Genomic DNA, 17920 nt, shown 5'->3' with positions numbered 1-17920 from the left:
CCGCGTCAAGACGCCGCGCCGCCGCAGCAGTTCCGCCGCCAGGCACCGCCGCCACCCCCAACGACGCCATACCGCCCGCCAACAGGACAAGGATGCGCCCCCCGAAAGACCGACGTTTGGCGTGCCCCTGACAACCGCCCACTCTGCTACCACTGCGGAGAGGCCGGCCACACGTACCGCCGCTGCCAATACCGACAGATGGGGCTACGCGGATTCGCCATCAACGCGCCGCGCCCGCAGCCAGGCGAACGGCCTCGCGACATTGACGACTACCTCACCGGAACACAGTAGCAAGAACGACGACCTTCCCGATCGCCGTCGCCCGGCCGCTACATGTCACCGCACCGCCGGCAGTACACTGGCCCAAACCGGGGCCGGTCGCCTAGCCCGTATCCGGGAAACTAAGGGCAGCAACCGATGGAGGTGCGGTTGCTGTACGACGAAATGCCGAAGATCCTCCGCGGCCGCCGACGACGACAACGCGACGAGACCTTCAGAACACGACGCAAACCGGACGGAGCCCTCACGACGAAATTTCGCGGCCCGAAGAAAACCTGACGGCGCAACGTCGAAACAGCGGGACCAATCGACGAAGCCGTGATCCGACGCCACGACCTAACCGCAACGCAAGACGACGGACTAGCGACCTCAATGTTCTTATCGACGGCCACAGCGTCACAGCTCTCGTCGACACCGGAGCCGACTATTCCGTCGTCAGTGGGCCATTCGCCACCAAGCTGAAGAAGTAAAGACCGCTTGGAGTGGACCCGAAATCCGGACAGCTGGAGGCCACCTGATAACGCCGATTGGTATCTGCACGGCGTGAGTCACCATCAATAACCGGACTTATCCTGCGAGCTTCGTAATCCTACGAAACTGCTCCAGGGATATGATACTCGGAATGGACTTCCTAAGTGACCACGGCGCCGTTATCGACCTGAGGTCTGAGTCGATAACACTAAGCTCAGACAAAGCGCTCCCACCCCACGCGACGCCAGGGAACCATGCACTGAAGGTGATAGAAGAGCAGGTGACCGTTCCGCCGCGCTCCAGCGTCATTATTTCCGTCGGCACCGAAAAACCTGCGAACCTTGAAGGCGTAATCGACGGCGATCAGCAACTACTCCTGAACCGTCAAACTTGCGTCGCAAGAGGTATCGCCGAGCTGCATGACGGTAAAGCAAAGGTACTGCTGTCAAACTTCAGCCACGAATATAGGCACCTCAACATGGGTGCGACGGTTGCCTACATCGACGATTGTGTAGCCGCCAGCGATGCTTTCGCCCTCTTCGATGCTGCCGAACCTGCTTCGACGAATAGAGGTCCCGAACCGGATTTTGACGCCAACCCGAGCCTTCCGAAGGTCAAGCAAGACCAGCTCAAAACCCTGCTCCTGCAATACAATGACTGTTTCTCGTCGTCATCGCGGGTCCGACAAACGCCCCTTGCTAAGCACCGAATTATAACAGAAGAAAACTCTCGACCACTCCGACAGAGCCCCTACAGAGTTTCGACGCGAGAAGGTGAGGCCATAAAGAAACAAGTGGACGAAATGCTTCGCGACGACATCATCCAGCCTTCAAAGAGTCCTTGGACATCACCTGTGGTCTTAGTGAAGAAGAAGGATGGGACACTGCGCTTCTGCGTTGATTATCGGCGCCTGAATAAAATCACGAAGAAGGACGTGTACCCCCTCCCACGGATAGACGGCACCCTGGATCGACTTCACAACGCGACGTACTTTTCGTCGATGGACCTCAAGACCGGCTATTGGCAGATCGAAGTAGACGAAAGAGATCGAGAAAAGACCGCTTTTATAACGCCCGACGGCCTCTTTGAGTTCAAGGTCATGCCTTTCGGTCTTTGCTCGGCACCTGCGACGTTCCAGCGCGTCATGGACAGCGTACTGGCCGGATTGAAGTGGCAGACGTGCCTTGTGTATTTGGACGACGTCGTCGTGTTTTCCTCGTCCTTCGACGAGCATCTCCGGCGGCTTGAGGCAGTACTTCAAGCAATCAAGACCTCTGGACTGACCCTGAAGCCAGAAAAGTGCCGATTCGCATACGACGAGCTGCTGTTTCTGGGTCATGTGATCAGCAAGTCTGGAGTGCGCCCAGACCCGCGGAAAACAGCTGCCATCGCCAACTTCGCGCCACACACCGACAAGAAGGCAGTGCGCCGATTTCTCGGCTTATGCGCCTATTACAGACGCTTCGTCAAAAACTTTTCACGGATCGCCGAACCACTGACGCTTCTCACGAAGGCTAACGTGGAATTCAGGTGGGAAACGGCGCAAGTGCAAGCATTTCAAGAACTTAAACGACGCCTGCAGACGCCACCCATACTTGCGCATTTCAACGATTGCGCCGATACGGAAATACACACCGACGCAAGCAGCGTAGGACTCGGTGCCGTCCTTGTGCAAAAGACTGACGGGCTTGAAAGGGTTATCAGTTATGCTAGCCGGTCACTATCCAATGCAGAAGCCAACTATTCCACAACAGAAAAGGAATGCCTTGCCATCATCTGGGCTACGTCAAAGTTTCGCCCCTACCTCTATGGCAGGCCCTTCAAAGTTGTCAGTGACCATCACGCCTTATGTTGGCTAGCTAACTTGAAGGACCCTTCTGGTCGTCTCGCACGATGGAGTCTCAGACTTCAAGAATTTGACATTACCGTCGTGTACAAGTCCGGACGAAAACACTCTGACGCCGACTGCCTGTCCCGAGCCCCCGTCGACGCGCCGCCGCAAGAGGACGACGACGACTGCTTCCTCGGAACTATAAGTGCCGACGACTTCGCCGAAAGGCAACGAGCCGACGCGGAACTGGGGGGCCTTATGGAGTACCTCGAGTGCAAGACCGCCGTTGTTCCGAAGGTATTCAAGCGAGCACTGCCGTCGTTTTTCTTACGGAACGGCCTTCTCATGAAGAAGAACTTTTCGGCACTTCGAACCGACTACCTTCTTGTCGTGCCCTCATCATTGCGACCAGAGGTCCTCCAGGCCCTACACGACGACCCGACGGCTGGGCACCTCGGTGTTTCCCGCACGCTCGCCAGAATACAGGAAAAATACTACTGGCCACGCCTTGCTGCCGACGTCTCCCACTACGTTAAGACTTGCCGAGATTGCCAGCGACGGAAGACACCACCGACGAGGCCCGCGGGACTTCTGCAGCCAATCGAACCACCTCACCGGCCGTTCCAGCAAATCGGGATGGACCTACTGGGGCCGTTCCCGACGTCGGTTTCCGGCAACAAGTGGATTGTCGTAGCAACCGACTACCTCACCCGCTACGCCGAAACAAAAGCCCTGCCCAAAGGCAGTGCCGCTGAGGTAGCCAAGTTCTTCGTTGAGAACATCGTCCTTCGACACGGCGCCCCAGAAGTTCTCATCACCGACAGAGGTACGGCGTTCACGGCTGACCTGACTAAGGCGATCTTGGAATACAGCCACACAAGCCACCGCCGCACCACCGCGTACCACCCACAGACCAACGGCCTCACCGAGCGTCTAAATAAGACCATCGCCGACATGCTGGCCATGTACGTCGACGTCGAACACAAGACGTGGGACGCCATCCTTCCGTACTTGACCTTCGCGTACAACACGGCCGTACAGGAAACGACGCAGATGACGCCATACAAGTTGGCCTACGGACGGAGCCCGGCAACGACGCTCGACGCCATGCTACCAAACGTGACCGATGAGGAAAACATCGACGTGACCACCTACCTACAGCGCGCCGAAGAAGCACGACAGCTCGCCCGCCTACGGATCAAGAACCAGCAGACGACTGACAGCCGCCGCTACAACCTTCGACGACGCCACATGGAATACCAACCCGGTGACCGTGTATGGGTATGGACGCCAATACGCCGACGAGGACTTAGTGAGAAGCTTCTTCGACGATACTTCGGACCGTACAGGGTACTTCGACGCCTCGGCCCACTCGACTATGAGGTTGTCCCTGACGGCATTACGAACTCTCAGCGGCGCCGTGCGCGACCTGAAGTCGTCCATGTCGTGCGCCTTAAGCCGTTTTTGCGCGTTAGCGATCCTGGGGACTCTATTCTTTTTCCTTTGTTATTGTACTAATTTATTTGTGTATGCACTTGTTTTTTTTCTTCTTTTTTTCTCTTCTATGTTCTTTCACACGCATCGGGACGATGCTTTTTCAGAGGGGGGCAATGCCACGCCCACTTCTTGTCTTGTTTTGATGTATTCGGGTTTGACCGGCAGGGACGGTTATCAACGCTCGACGCTGTCCGCGAAGTAGTGTTCTAGAAGCGTCGCGATTGTAGTAGATCGGTTTGTTAAGATTGCGCCCCGCACGCGAATGTTCCAGCTTTGTCTAGAGATTACGCCGCCACCAGCGACATTGCTGGAAAGTTCGATAGCGCCTGTATAAAAGCCGACGCGCGTGACCGCTTGTCAGTTGATCGACGGTCGACGCTTTGTTCGACGCTATCAGTGTATTGCTGTAGTTTGACTTTCATTTTCCCGGCCACAAGTTCGGCCAAATAAACAGTTTCATCGCGGACGTGCTGACTGCTGTCTTCGTCGACGTCACGACCACGTGACAGTATTATAACTTGGTTGGACCCGTATTCTCTGCTGATAGAATACGACAAAAAATTCCGACCGACGTAGCACACATTTGGAAGTACAAATCCCTCTCAATTCGCTCAAGCTTCTGTGCTCGCATCGTTTAGAGGAAAGTTTTCATCGTGAACCAAAAATATATGTCCACTTCTAAACGTCTATTAACTTTTACGTGTTCATTTTGCATTCTGCCGCTGGGAAAACGCCGCTTTGCCATATCGTTGTATTTTCTTTTTGCATTCATTCGGTATTGCCCTCCATTTCAGTCAACCTCACAGTTACGCGTCGGGCAACATTCAAGGGCTTCCTGATCAAGGCCATTGTGGACGGGGAAGCAAAGGGCGCCTTCCTGAGAGAGAGAGACACACAACCGATGCGTGAATGCCCAGGATTCGTCACACACGTGGATGCTCGTCCGAAGACGCACGTCGCCTTTCGATGGTTGCCGCCACGAGGCAATGGCGCCGTCAAGTTTGTGTGAGTATAATAACTGATACAACTTATCCTTGGTAGCAAGCCCACAAATAGGCGTAAGAAGAACTGAAACAATTTTAAACCTCTCACTACCTAGCGAAGACGCATGAAACAAAACTTGGTGTAATATATAACATCATGAACGGTAAACGCAAAAAATGGCCTGTCCAAAATGGCCAGACCGTTAATTTCCTCAGCCTCGATGATCTCCTTCACCCTTTGGTCTGCACTGCGTGCAAGGACCACAGTGCACGCAGTCCGGATTAACGGTCGAAGGAGATCACTGAGGCTCAGTAAATCAAACGGTCTGGTGACGCATGCGTAAGAATGCCATCGCTGCACCTTTGTGATAAAGAACTTTCGTTTCTAGCGGGACATTGGGACGGGGGTGGTCATGCTGCATGTGGCTGACGTATTATTGTTTTGTTTTCCTAGCGTGACACTTTTTTGCGTTTTTCTGTTGTTCACACCCGGGTTTCCTTCCTTTCTTTTTTGGCTTGGTTATTTTCCTCTGCGTATAGATAGATAGATAGATAGATAGATAGATAGATAGATAGATAGATAGATAGATAGATAGATAGATAGATAGATAGATAGATAGATAGATAGATAGATAGATAGATAGATAGATAGATAGATAGATAGATAGATAGATAGATAGATAGATAGATAGATAGATAGATAGATAGATAGATAGATAGATAGATAGATAGATAGATAGATAGATATGCGCTTTTCCAATCAATTTTAGTTGGAAGAATGCGCTGCGTCCTTGTCGTCTCGCTCGTCTTTTGTGTAGTGTTTGCGTTCAATACCATTATGAATGATGTGTTCCAACTCGCCCAACTAGCAACGTTGACCAGTCTAATATTTGGTACTCAACCAGAAGCAAGCAAGAAAAGCTACAGGGTCAAACCTGCATAGGCTGAAGGCCACAAGTTCTCTTCATGAGCACGCAAAATTTCACAACCAAAGATGGTAGAGTTCCTGAGATATAAAGCTGAAACGAGAACAACATGTTTCCCCTACCATCGTCTTTAAAGTTCTTTCCTGAATCAGACATTACCACATGTTGAGGACACTTCTTTTTACAATGACCAAGGATGACCTACAAGTCCACCTTTCTCCCTCGTAAGCGCACCAGTATGTTGCGAAATTGTCCCAACAGGCTAGAAGAGGTCAGCGCTGTACAACAGCTAAACCTGAAAACCTGAACTCTGCAACGAAATCATATGTTCTGGTCTTTATTCTTGAGCTGGCAATGTTTGGGCATGTTAATTTTACCTTTATATTTTTTCGATATTCTGTGAGTGCTAAAAGGGCAAACCAAAGCGCAGGGTTGGACTTATATGCGTTTATTTTGTCAGTGATATCGATCATTGTCCGGCCCTTATAATAGATGCACTGGATTGTGCACCGACGGCTTTAGAATCTGGTCGATATTGCGTGGATATCAGGGCGTCGCCAAAGTTTGGAGCCACTGGTTGGGTCGTCGGATCAACTCGAAACATTACCTTAAAACCACTATGGTAACTTGTCACGAATGTGAGACTAACGTTCTAAGTGTACGCGGACACTCACCGGGACCTCGTGTTCTTTCTTACCTCGACACACCCTACCAACAAGTGGCCTCCGCCGTTTGAAGCATCTTCCACTGTGTACCTGACTGCTGGCCTAACTGCTATGACGCGCCATCGCCATATCAGTGAAACTATGGTTTCCTAAAGTCCATTATAATTGCTTTCCACGAAATTCTGAAGAATCCCGGCTAGTCACTGTACGTTCATTTTGGTTTGGTGGTGCTGAGGACGCTGGTATTTCCAAGGATGATTATGAGAGCTTCGTTGCTTAAACCTTTGTTTCCCTGTTTTGCGTGTTTCCATGTTTTGCCAATCTACTTCGCAGATTGGCATAGAACGTACAGATTACTTCTTATCGTGACCTGTACGCAGTAATACACGTTTTCATACTGCCGTAGCTGTTTCTCCCATCAGAAATAAAGTGACGACACCATAAATGAAAGAAAAGACCACCCGGTCGTTAATTGGAACGGGAGGTCATTACGGGGCAACTACCGCTGTCCTGCAAGCTGTATATTGATGTTCTCAGGAAGAAAAAAAAAAGAGCAATCTCGAAGCCAGTGTACCACCGATTTACGAAGGACGAGAAAAAAGGGAAAACGACTTTTGCTCTCATGAGGTACGAACAACGCCCGTAACGACCCACCCGTTACATCGACTCCGATATCCCCAGAATAGTACGTTCCCTTTACTCCGTTAAGTATTGACAAGTTTCTTGCTCTACTTTATCTGCAGCCCTAATAACCGCTCTGAGGATCGAATGTGGTGTTTTTAGGTATCCTCGCCATCTGATCAGTAATGAGCTCGTAGTTTCTGGGCCGAAAGATGTGCATAATTGTTAATTCTAAAAAGAAATATGGACACTATTTTGTAGCTTAGAGCTACAAGGAAATTCATACAGAAAGAGGCGTTGGTCTCGGGTTTGATTCCAGGACCAGGACGAATGTTCGTGAACTAGGAAGGTTTTGTTTATCAGATATTCGCATAGATTGCCTTGTAGCTTAGTGGCGCCCACAGGCGGATGTTCAATTTCCCTTTCATAACAGTTACTCCAGCTTGAGAGATTCCGCAAAATTGATTCGCAGTTTTGCATTACTAGACATTTCGCTTTCACTGCACTGAGTACTATACTTTATTCGTGAGCTTTTCATTCAGGGCAGGGTGAACGTTGAAGCACTGAATGTCAAGTTCATTCGGTGTGTAGACAATGCGATGTCTAAACTTAAGGTCGTGCTTGTATTTTTCAATAGGTATTGAACGCAAGAAGGCCTTACGAACACTTTGTGGACGTTAACACAAAGTTAATTCCTATATTTTCCCCGTGGACTACTGCGTTGCATGACAACTCATATAGTTTTGTATTATACGAGAGATAATGAAGAAACTACCAAGAGGTGTGCAAGGAACGGCTGACAAAGCATAGTTAGAGCTCATGGATTGCTCCTACTCTTCGAGAATATAGGCGCGCTCAATTTATCAATAGCACCCAAACTTTAGTCAGCACTGAAGCTAGTATAACTCCTTAGCAACAAAATGCGCTTCAAGTAGAAGTAACCAAATTGAGCATTCTGACCTGGCGCTACATTGTACCCCTGAGAAAGTGCTAACATTAGCACATGTTATTGCGAATTTATTTTGCGTCTGGGAAGCTACGAAAAGTAAATCAATGATAGAACGGAGATAAAACGCACTTTGAATGCGCGACTGCGATTGCTGTGCGTGGTCACAGGGCTTAAAATCAGGGGGGGACCGGGGGGCCCGGCCCCCCTCCATTTTTTAAGGAGGGGCCCTGCCCCCCCCTCGGCAGTCCGACGGTGGCACTGCAGCACCCATTTGACAAGTGGAGGAGTCGAATTTTTTGGCAGTAGTGCGTTGCGCAGGGAAATTATGCTCTGCAATTTTCCGAATAATGATTTAATCGAAAACGTTTGGTTGATGGGGTGTCAGCAAAACAGAAGAAAACAGGTATCGTCGTACTGCTGAATGCAATTCACTGACACACTGAACACCGCGGGCAACGCCTCCTGAAACCACGGGTCACCACCCTGTTCGACAGAGCGTCTTGGCACAGCATGCTGTTTCACGAGGCACCTGAATGTGATGCTATCTGCTCGTGAATCATTAATGGTTCATCTTGGTCTGTTTAGTTTGGCCCTCACTTTTCATTCTTTTAGTTGCACATTAAAAGTCTGCTGTAAAGCCAAAGACGCATGTATTTTGCCTACTTTATGAGGCAAGTGGTAGTGAAAACAAAATATAGCATTGTCATGCCTGAGGTTCTGAATGCAGTGAGTCAACTAATGTTACTTTGAGCTCACATATGTTTAAGCCTTTACATCCCGAGTTACTTTTGAAAAATCGTTGGCAAAATAACTTTATTTAATGCTTGATTGGATTGGCACGTTGAATAAATTCCCGAAATACATCGGAATAATATTATGCATTTGTATAGCATTCATAAGCATTTGTTCAGTTCTCGAGAGAGTTGGCTTAACTGCACTGTGATCATCGCAAACACCTGTCTTAACGCTTAATCTACATATATATATGTATGTATGTATGTATGTATGTATGTATGTATGTATGTATGTATGTATGTATGTATGTATGTATGTATGTGTGTGTGTGTGTGTGTGTGTGTGTGTGTGTGTGTGTGTGTGTGTGTGTGTGTGTGTGTGTGTGTGTGTGTGTGTGTGTGTGTGTGTGTGTGTGTGTGTGTGTGTGTGTGTGTGTGTGTGTGTGTGCGTGTGTGTGTGTGTGTGTGTGTTGCCGCTTTATGAGGGCCCGCCTCCAATGAAGGGAGACCTTAAGCCCTGTGCGTGGAGACACTTACCGCCGAGTTCCACAGCATTCGGCTGAGCGTCGGTCTTGCTAGGACAACACAGGAAGCTGCAGAGTTTTCGACGATTATCATAGTTATGACGAAGCGATCGTTTTGGTGGATGCTTCACGCTTATCCTGTTTTCTGGATTCTTCACATTCTTCGTTGTATACATTGCACCTGTTTCAGTTATCTTTATACGGCGAACGCTGAAACATAACAATCGTAAGCGTGCGTTTGTGGATTCAGTCGAAGAAGAAGCCGTCTGTTAATTAAACTTAATCTTTCTTCATTCTCTTGCGAAACTAACGATGCAACGTACCGATATGTTCTTAAAGTCGTTCGGCATCATTATGTTTTCATTTATTTTTTTTTACTCGCAGAGCAACCATTGTGAAGGACTACAGGACATTCTACACAAGCATCACCAGCGTGGTAGAGGAGTAACGCAGATAGCAGAAGTTTATCGGACAAAAGACCACCATCGGAGGCACACCATGTGAGAATATTAACAGCTGTCGAAAAAGATGTATTACTGAAAATTATGTCCTTAAGCTTTGAAGAAATATCGAGGTTCTCGCACGATAAGGCTTGCGGGAGTTTTTTGATGCACAGCCTATGTCATGGTTACTGAGAGAAATATAACAAAATGTTAATATAGAGAACACTAAATCCTGCCGATGACGTTTATTCTATAGAGACGATAACGACTTGATCACTACAGAAGCATTTCTTGTAAGTGCCTATGCCGTGATTTTTGTCTGTTATTTTGTAGTTAAATATGATGGCCATTCAATCAACAAAAATTTCTGGTTGAAACGTGCATAAGTAGCATTAGAGGGAACTTTTAAAAAAATTGCAGTGACAGCCGTAACAAACTGGACAGTGGAGTAGGAGGAACCAAGTTTGATTTGAAGAGCTGACAAATACACTCGCGCAATGCTTCTTCAGAAGAAATCTAATATTTGGACTTCAGTGTCCTTGTTCATTAATGCGGTACAGTTGCCTCACGAAGAATTGGTACGGTAACAGCAAAACATTTATGATATTACCTGGTAAGCGGTGATTATGGAAGATTGAGGTAACAAAGGAGACTCGACAAGAATACTTGCAAAATCCAGCGGAGGAATACGCGACGCTTACTTCAAGCCCTATTCGTCGTTGCAGTTCAGTGTGCTACAATTCACCAATCAATGCGAACGCAACTGCTAAACATGGAACAAATAAAAATGTGTTTGGGATGTCCGCATAAATGTTGCAAAACAGTGGTTCAGTTGAATATCTGTGCAGCCTTATACAACATCTTGTGTTTTGAAGCGGACTTTATGCAATTTTAAGGAACGACGTTATTAAATTTTCCAACAGGATGCACAATTCAGTTAGTTACCTCCTCGGACAGAACAGCTGCAGGCGTCTGTATAGAGTAGCCTAAAGGCGAAAAAACTTCCATCCTCTGCAGGGAAGGCATTTTATACGGGCTGCGCCATCTACTCTTCTGTCAAGGCACATCTACACCAATTTTTCAAGTGCAACGTTTATGCAGAGTAACGCATACCTCTTGCGAAATGAGTTTTGCTTAAGCGCTCAAACAGTAAATGACAGAGTAGAATTCACAGTCGCATACAGCTATAAAAATATCGGACGCCGAACCAAGTATGGTCGCTTTCGAAACGAATATAACTTTTTTAGGCATAAAGAAACAGATAAAAAGCCATATAATTTGTGTCACTCGCCAAAGGGCAAATTTGTGTGGCCTCTGGAAAACGACAATAACCCGAAGTACCTACAGTGAAAATTACCTGAGCGCGCAGTGACTTCAAGATTTAGATGGGGTTTCCAAAACAAAGTCACAAAAACGTTCACGATAACTATGATACTCCCTAATGCGATATTAGAGGGTAACATGATTACGGCGTCGACGACGCTGAGCCTCCACTCGAGGAGTTCGTTAAGCAGCAGCGGCAGACAAAGCACTTTCACTGATTACGTCCAAACTGCACCGATACAAAAGGTTCCGCTAACTGCGCATAGAAAAGATTGAATCTGTGAAAGTGCATGGAGGCTTTCACTGTAAGCAGTGGAATGGGTTTGGCAACAGGTCACCTTAGCAGAAGCCATAGCAACGCGAACTGTTAAGAGGTGATCTGAGGTCGTTTTTGAGCGGCGGCGGTGAATAGTAACACGTCACCATTGACGCGGGTCACCAGTGGCGTGCGCAGGGTTCCCCTTCAGGGCGGGGGAGGGGGGCGAAAGTTCATCGCGGCGCTCCCTTCTATATTAAGTAACACTATGGGGCAGACTTTGCCCCACCCCCGTGCGCACGCCTACGCGGGTCACCTTTGTTCATACGCGATTAACAAGGCAGGTAGCGACACCTGATGATACAGAACCTAAGCAGAGACACACAAAGCTAGTAGTGCAGTGACTTACATGACTTAACTGCTCGTGTAAACCATTGCCACTTCGATAATCACCCAGAACTCACCGCACATGCCTTATTTTGTTTAGACGAGAACAATGACACGACTGAAGGCTTTTGCGAAGGTATTGTATTTGGGGCGAAACGGCACATCATGTCACTGCAAGCTCCGCCACCACCTAAAAGACTCCGGTAACACTTAAAGGGGCCTTGCAGCACTTTTCTGTCTTATAATAGAATAGTCTCAATATTATCGCATGACACTTCGCGAATGACATGCCGCAAAAATATTTACAATCCATGAAGTACGCGTTACAGGGATTTTCCGCACGCTTCAAGCGCCTTCTCACTCCTTTCGTACCAGCGAGCGCGCTGAAAGCTACGCCGGGAGGGGGATGACAAGGGAGCAAGAGCATGAGTCCCATCGTCCGCGCGCGTCATGGCCCTGAGGACTTTTTTTTTCTGTGAACGCGCGATTTACTTTCAGCGTGATCGCGAGCACGCGTGGGGGCACGTGACGGCATCCCGTGGCGGCCACCGTAACTATGCAGCTTACGATGCTCAAATCAGCCAACGGGCGTGGACTTGAGCATATGGTGCAGTAACTTGTGCATATGATATCATTTGTAGAGAGAACAGGGAGCCCTTTCTAGCTGCCTTTGAGAATTAATTGTAAATTCCAAGCTGCGGGCTACGCTATAATGACCCGCTCGCGCGTTCTCCGGAGCCTCGACTACCTATCGGCTGCCTTTTCTGACCATGCTCAAAAAATGTTGAGTGCCCCTTCAAGAACTTAAACGGTCATAAATCCACGGACAAACCAAATTCGCAAATGTCAGTGGCAGTCAGCAGTGCAGCCTGCCTGCATCAGATTCCTAAATTTGTTCAGGATTGCAACTCTCTAGAGCATGGGTTCTCAAACTATAGTTCCGCGGAAGCCATGGGTTCCGTTAGCGGCCACAACGGATGCAACCGGCTCCCGTTTTACCCCCATTAGTAGTACCCAATTTATTTATTTAGACAAGCAAATTTGCATTGCATTTTGCATTTAACGAAGGCACCGCACGCCGAATCCGCACATCGGGTGTCTGCGGGTAGCCTGAGACCCACTGCGCTGTACTGCGCCGTGGCCCGCGCTGCGTCTACTTCGTCTCGCTGGCGACCCAAGACGCCTTGGGGACCCACGCTAGTTTTCTGATTTTGGGCCTTGGGACAACGCGAGCGCCAGAGCCCAAGAGTGGCTTGGGTTCTGCGCATGCGTCCTGGCGGCTCACAAGCTTCTTGGCTCCCCAAGCTCCTTGGGGCCCCAATTCTCAGACTCTCTAAAGACTCGTCTTCTAGTGCGCGCCATGAAACTTGCACGAATTGCGGACCCGTGGTGACAGAGCGCGCGTAGCGCTGGTAATTCATGCTCGTGAGCGTTCATAGCAGTTCAGTCGACATTAACGGGCACCTCTGCGCTTTATTCGTGGCTCATGGCGCGTCGGCGATCACGTGGCACAGTTTTCATAAATGGCGATTTGCCACTGCTGGGGGACCGTTAAGCTTCGCCATTGCGAAATCCGTCCCCTAGCGCGCACTTCAACCAATGAGTGCATACTTATTAATGTGTGTTGTTACACACACACGCACGCGCACACAAACACAGACACACGCGCGCGCCCAAGCGACGTGGTCAGGCCAGGAAAGCGGACGTCAAACGCCCACAACGCCATGAAGGTACCTTTGAGAGCCAGAAAAGCTGAACTGAAGCGTCGTCGCCGTGATATGGATCCCCAACTACGAGCGCGGGAAGCCGAAGTGACGCAGAACTTCGAGCTCGAGAAGCGGTGGCCAAGCGTCAGCGTCGCCAAGACAGCCCTGACATGTGAGCGACTACTTGACATGAATGTCCCGCCGGCACTCATCGATGAGCAAGGCCTCTGCTGTAGTCGCATGGCATTCGAGATGGCCATGGTGTTTGCTGTTTGTTTGATATGTTTTCCGCTAGATGGACATAGTTGTCCATTTTGGAACTATTTGTAATTTTCTGCGTGTGTGTGTGTGTGTGTGTGTGTGTGTGTGTGTGTGTGTGTGTGTGTGTGTGTGTGTGTGTGTGTGTGTGTGTGTGTGTGTGTGTGTGTGTGTGTGTGTGTGTGTGTGTGTGTGTGTGTGTTAAGCATGGCTTTTAGCGACGTCCCAAACATTTTTATACTATTTCAGTTTTGCGTCCATGTTTGCGAAGACCACTTGCACGAATTTTCTGGAAGAAAGATTGCGGTCCTATCTGGAGTGGGACTAGCTGCGAACTCTTGTACGAAGTATGAAAGTATAAGAAAAATCACACAAGCAGGTTTTACAGTGCGCACTGGGCGGCGCTGTTTTATCAAAAGCGCCGCCCAGAAGAGTATAGAATCAAAGTCTGGCACCTCGTATTTGAATGACAAACAAATAATAAATATAGCAACAAGAGTCGAGGAAGAAGTAGGCAAAATACCAGGCAAGGATTGGGAGTACAGTGAGCTGTACTCCCAAATTCAAATGACGAAAGAGATAGAGAGAGAGAAGAAAACTATTTGCTCGAAAGGAAAGAGGAAGCCAAAAAGTTGGTGGAACAAGGAAATCCGGGAAGCGATCGAGAAGCGGCGTGAAGCATCACGGAATCATAGAAGGGCAAGCGACCGCAGGAAGAAGTCAACGAAATACGGGAAATACATCTAGAGAAAAAATCTATTGTACAGAAATTGGTTGAAGCAAAAATTAAAGGTTAAAGTGAACGCTGTGTGACAGAGATTCACGAAAAAAAGGAGGCCGCACCTAGGATATTTTGGAGCCACATAAAGGCGCTAGGTAGGAAGTCTGTCACAACGCACAACATATTGTAGATGAAGGAGGAAATCAATTGGAAGGGTATGAAGCGCTAGGTTACATCCGAATTGTAACAGCCCATTCGTTTAAAAAGAGCGTCCAGGGGATTTCCCCGGTGAGTAAAAGTGTGGCGGAGAGAGCGACCGAGGAAGAGCTAGTACTGGAGAATTTCAACTGGAAAAAGGCCGAAGGAAAAATTCCAAAGCGCACTGCCGCGGGTTTAGATGGGATTCGCGTTAGCCTCATTAACGAACTAGGACATAACACTAAAGAAGCACTGCTGAAAGCTGTAGAAAAATGCTTAAAGGACAGGCAAATACCGGACAGTTGCAAAAAAGTACAATGAACTTACTCTATAAAGGCAAGGGAGAAAAGGATAACATTCGCTCGTATAGACCACTAACCATTACATCGCTACTATACAAGTTGGCGATGCAAGCAGTAAATATTATAATAGAAAAGTGGGCAGAACACAACGATATTTTGGGAGAACTCCAGAATGGATTTCGAGTCGATAGGCGGTTAGACGATAACCTGTTTGTTCTCACTCAGTGTATAGAAATATCTAAAATAGAAAATAGGGGCTTATACGTGGCTTTTCTAGACATCACTGGGGCATACGACAACGTTAATCAGGAACTTTTGTGGGACACATTGAAAGGAATGGGCATAGGCGACGTCTGTATACAGATTTGAGGTTTAAGGGGCGAATAAGACATGGACGAAGATAAGGAACAAACACACGGAGCGCCACTTCCAACAAAGATTTATTTCGAAAGAGCACAGAACATATTTATACACCATGCGCGCCGTCACCGTGCCTCAATGCGCATTCGCATTCAAGTAGCGTAACTCTTTTGGCGATAATGAAATGGAGGCAACGCTCACGCATAGATCACCTGCTTCGATTATTTTCTTGGCCTTAATAATTAGTCGTACTGATTTATCGGGGCTTCGGCCGACTACCGCGCAGGCGCTGAAGTCAGGAATGCAATGACAATCTCGGCAGTGTATCGCCAGGTGGCCCTCTCTGCCATTTCTGACGTTGTTACTATGCTGCCTTAGCCTGTTATTCAGGCATTGATCGGTCTGGCCTACGTAACTTCTACCACACGACAAGGGGATCTCTTGAAGAAGTCGTGGAACTGCCACGTAAGTGAAGAGCCGCCGCAGAGCAATGTTAAGCTTGCTGTGATCCCTTATTTACATAGCATATCCCATAATTTGAAAAAGATTGCCGAACATGTAGATGTAAAGGTGGTCTTCTCTGCCCCGTTAAAACTTTCCAGGCTCTTCAAGATGACTAACCCTTTCCTCAGCAAAGCTCCGGCCTGCATTGTGAATCACAAGAACAAGTTGTAAGCTGTCAGAAGGGTGTGTTCTACGAGATCCCCTTGTCGTGTGGTAGAAGTTACGTAGGCCAGACCGATCAATGCCTGAATGACAGGCTAAGGCAGCATAGTAAAAACGTCAGAAATGGCAGAGAGGGCCACCTGGCGATACACTGCCGAGATTGTCATTGCGTTCCTCACTTCAGCGTCTGCGCGGTAGTCGGCCGAAGCCCCGATAAATCAGTACGACTAATTATTGAGGCCAAGAAAATAATCGAATCAGGTGATCTATGCGTCAGCACTGCCTCCATTTCATTATCGCCAAAAGAGTTACGCTACTTGAATGCGACTGCGCATTGAGGCACGGTGACGGCCCGCATGGTGTATAAATATGTTCTGTGCTCTTTCGAAATAAACCTTTGTTGGAAGTGGCGCTCCGTGTGTGCGTTCATTACCTTCGTCCATGTCTTATTCGCACCTTAAACCTCAAATATGTTAAACCAACAAGCCCAGTCTGCCATTTTTACACCGTATAGAGCTTTTGAAGGATGTATACCGAGAAAATACAGTTTGCATTGAATGGGAAGGAATGAGTAGCAAAGAGAACGTTGAGATTAGCAAGGGGCTGAGACAGGGATGTCCTTTGTCCCCGCTGTTATTCATGCTGTACATGGTGAATGCGGGGAAAGCGCTAGAAGGTAGCAACTTTGGTTTTAATCTGTCACACAAACAGGGCGGCGTGATGATTGAGCAGAAGCTTCCACGATAATTTTATGCTGACGATGTTGTCTTATTTGCTGACAGTCGAGAGGATATACAGCAGCTGGCAGATATATGCGGAAGGGAAGGGGAGGCTCTAGGACTAGGATTTAGTGTAACAAAATGTCGATTGATAGTGTACAATGATCCTTGTGATCAGGCGGTGTCAATACAGGGCCAAGAAATACCGAGGGTAAGCGAATACAAGTACCTCGGAGTATGGATAAATGAGGGTGACAGGTACATGGAGGTACAGGAAAAAGCCTCGGCAGCAAAATGAAAGAGGAATGCTGCAATAATGAAGCACAGAGCGTTGTGGGGATACAATAGGTACGAGGTGCTTCGAGGTCTGTGGAAAGGTGTAATGGTTCCGGGGCTTACTTTTGCGAACTCAGTGGTGTGCATGAGGGCAGAGGTGTAATCCGGAATGGATATAAATCAAAGGACTGTGCGACGCCTCGCGTTGGGTGCTCACGGGAAGACGACAAATGAGGCTGTAAAGGGCGAGCAGGTGGGATGAGCAGGTTTTGAGGCGACGGAGGCTCAGAGCAAAATAAGGTTCGAAGAAAGGCTAAGGAATATGAAGGAGAGCAGATGGGCAGAGAAGGTGTTCCGTTATTTGTTTAGGAGGAGCGTGGACACACAGTGGAGAAAAAGAACTAGGAGGCTCACTAGTAAATATACGGCTGGTAGTGTAAGCAATATGTCAACAAAGAGCGTTAAGCGAAAAGTGGGAGAGGCGGAGAAGATTTACTGGACGGCAGCTATGGAGAAAAAACCGGCTTTGAGTAACTACCGAAAGGGCAAAAATGAAATAAGGAGGGAGGCATTTTACGATAATTCAAGGGGAAGCGCTTTACTGTTTGAAGCGAGATCGGGTTGCCTTAGAACGGGTAGTTATAAAGCGAGATTCAGTAAAGAAGAAAAACAATGTACCTGCTGCGGGGAAGATAAGGAAACGGCGGAGCATGTTCTGATTGAATGTGGAGATATCCACCCAGGTGTACGTTTGGGCACGAGCCTACATGACGCCTTGGGTTTTAGAGACAATGGAAAGGTGAACACACCCGCGATTGAAGTAAG

At 48.2% G+C, this 17920-nt stretch overlaps 1 long non-coding RNA gene across 1 annotated transcript; it reads left to right on the top strand.

Annotated features, from left to right (window-relative positions):
- Positions 1-4840: 4840 nt before the first annotated feature.
- On the top strand, positions 4841-10160 carry LOC119394532 (uncharacterized). Its single transcript, XR_005184169.2, has 2 exons — positions 4841-5083; positions 9865-10160. It is a non-coding gene; the product is annotated as an uncharacterized LOC119394532 (long non-coding RNA).
- The last annotated feature ends 7760 nt before the right edge of the window (positions 10161-17920 follow it).

The sequence above is a fragment of the Rhipicephalus sanguineus genome, chromosome 5, assembly GCF_013339695.2.
Source record: "Rhipicephalus sanguineus isolate Rsan-2018 chromosome 5, BIME_Rsan_1.4, whole genome shotgun sequence".
In the NCBI taxonomy this organism is placed as follows: Eukaryota; Metazoa; Arthropoda; class Arachnida; order Ixodida; family Ixodidae; genus Rhipicephalus; species Rhipicephalus sanguineus.
This window is presented reverse-complemented; position numbering and strand designations above follow the sequence as displayed.